This window comes from Arachis ipaensis, chromosome B03, assembly GCF_000816755.2.
Source record: "Arachis ipaensis cultivar K30076 chromosome B03, Araip1.1, whole genome shotgun sequence".
Taxonomy (NCBI): domain Eukaryota; kingdom Viridiplantae; phylum Streptophyta; class Magnoliopsida; order Fabales; family Fabaceae; genus Arachis; species Arachis ipaensis.
In genome coordinates this window covers 36,608,541-36,609,892 of record NC_029787.2, presented here as the reverse complement: position 1 = coordinate 36,609,892, position 1,352 = coordinate 36,608,541, and the positions used below count along the sequence as shown (strand labels likewise).

Here is a 1,352-nt window from a genome sequence, read left to right as displayed (position 1 = left end):
CTCACTTTTAGGTTTGGAAGTCTGTCTTCCTTCCTCTTAGGGAGATACTTCGAACCCTTTCTATATTCGTTGACTAGTTTTCCACAGGATAAGCTTGCTCATCTTTTGAGGTGGAAAGAATTTGGCCAGAAAAGCACTGACCAACTTATCCCAAGAGTTTAGGCTATCCTTAGGTTGTGAATCCAACCATGTTCTAGCTCTGTCTCTTACAGCAAAAGGGAAAAGCATAAGCCTGTAGACCTCGGAATCAACTCCATTGGTCTTGACAGTGTCACAGATTTGCAAGAATTCAGCTAAAAACTGATGAGGATCCTCCATTGGAAGTCCATGAAACTTGCAATTCTGCTGCATTAGAGAAACCAATTGAGGCTTAAGCTCAAAATTATTTGCTCCAATTGCAGGAAGTGAGATGCTTCTTCCATAGAAGTTAGAAGATGGTGCAATAAAGTCACCAAGCATCTTCCTTGCATCTCCACCATTGTTATTAGGTTCGGCCATGTCTCCATCTTTTTCGAAAATTTCTGTCAGGTTTTCTCCAGAGAGTTGCGCTTTAGCTTCCCTTAGCTTCCTTTTCAGAGTCCTTTCAGGTTCAGGATCAACTTCAACAAGAATATTCTTATCCTTGTTCCTGCTCATATGAAAAAGAAGAGAACAGTAAAGAAAATATGGAATCCTCTATGTCACAGTATAGAGATTCCTTATGTGAGTATAAGAAGAGAAGAATAGAAGAAGGAGAAGAGAAAAATTCGAACACAGAGAAGAAGATAGGATTCGAATTTTGAGTGGGAGAGAAGTGTTAGTAGATAAATAAATAGAAGGAGATGTGAGAGGGGAAGAGAATTCAAATTTAATTTAAAATAAAAGGAAAATATTTTTGTTTTTATTTCAAATATTAGTTATAATTCGAAATTTAAAAGGAGAAATAAAATTAAAATTAAAAATTAAAACAATTAGTTAATTAAAAAGAATTTTGAAAAAAAAGGATGAGGAGTTTTTGAAAATCAGAGAGAGAAAATTAGTTAGGTAGTTTTGAAAAAGATAAGAATCAAACAAAAAGATGAGATTAGTTGAAAAAGATTTGAAAATCAATTTTGAAAAGATAAAAAGTTAGAAAAGATTTTTAAGTTGATTTTGAAAAAGATGTGATTTGAAATTTGAAAAAAAAGATTTGAAAAGGAAATTAAAAAGATTTGAGTTTTGAAAAATTAAAGTTGATTACTTGACTAACAAGAAACTAAAAGATATGATTCTAAAATTTAAAGATTGAACCTTTCTTAATAGGCAAGTAACAAACTTTAAAATTTTTGAATCAATCTCATTAATTGTTAGTAAAGAATTTGAAAAAAGATAAG

The 1,352-nt window shown here is 31.8% G+C and overlaps 1 long non-coding RNA gene across 1 annotated transcript in view; it reads left to right on the top strand.

The window, feature by feature from the left end:
- LOC110269651 overlaps positions 1 to 745 on the top strand; it is an 18,686-nt gene extending 17,941 nt beyond the window's left edge. The window contains exon 4 of the long non-coding RNA XR_002358414.1: positions 733 to 745. This is a non-coding gene — a long non-coding RNA (uncharacterized LOC110269651). The remainder of the gene's footprint in view (positions 1 to 732) is intronic.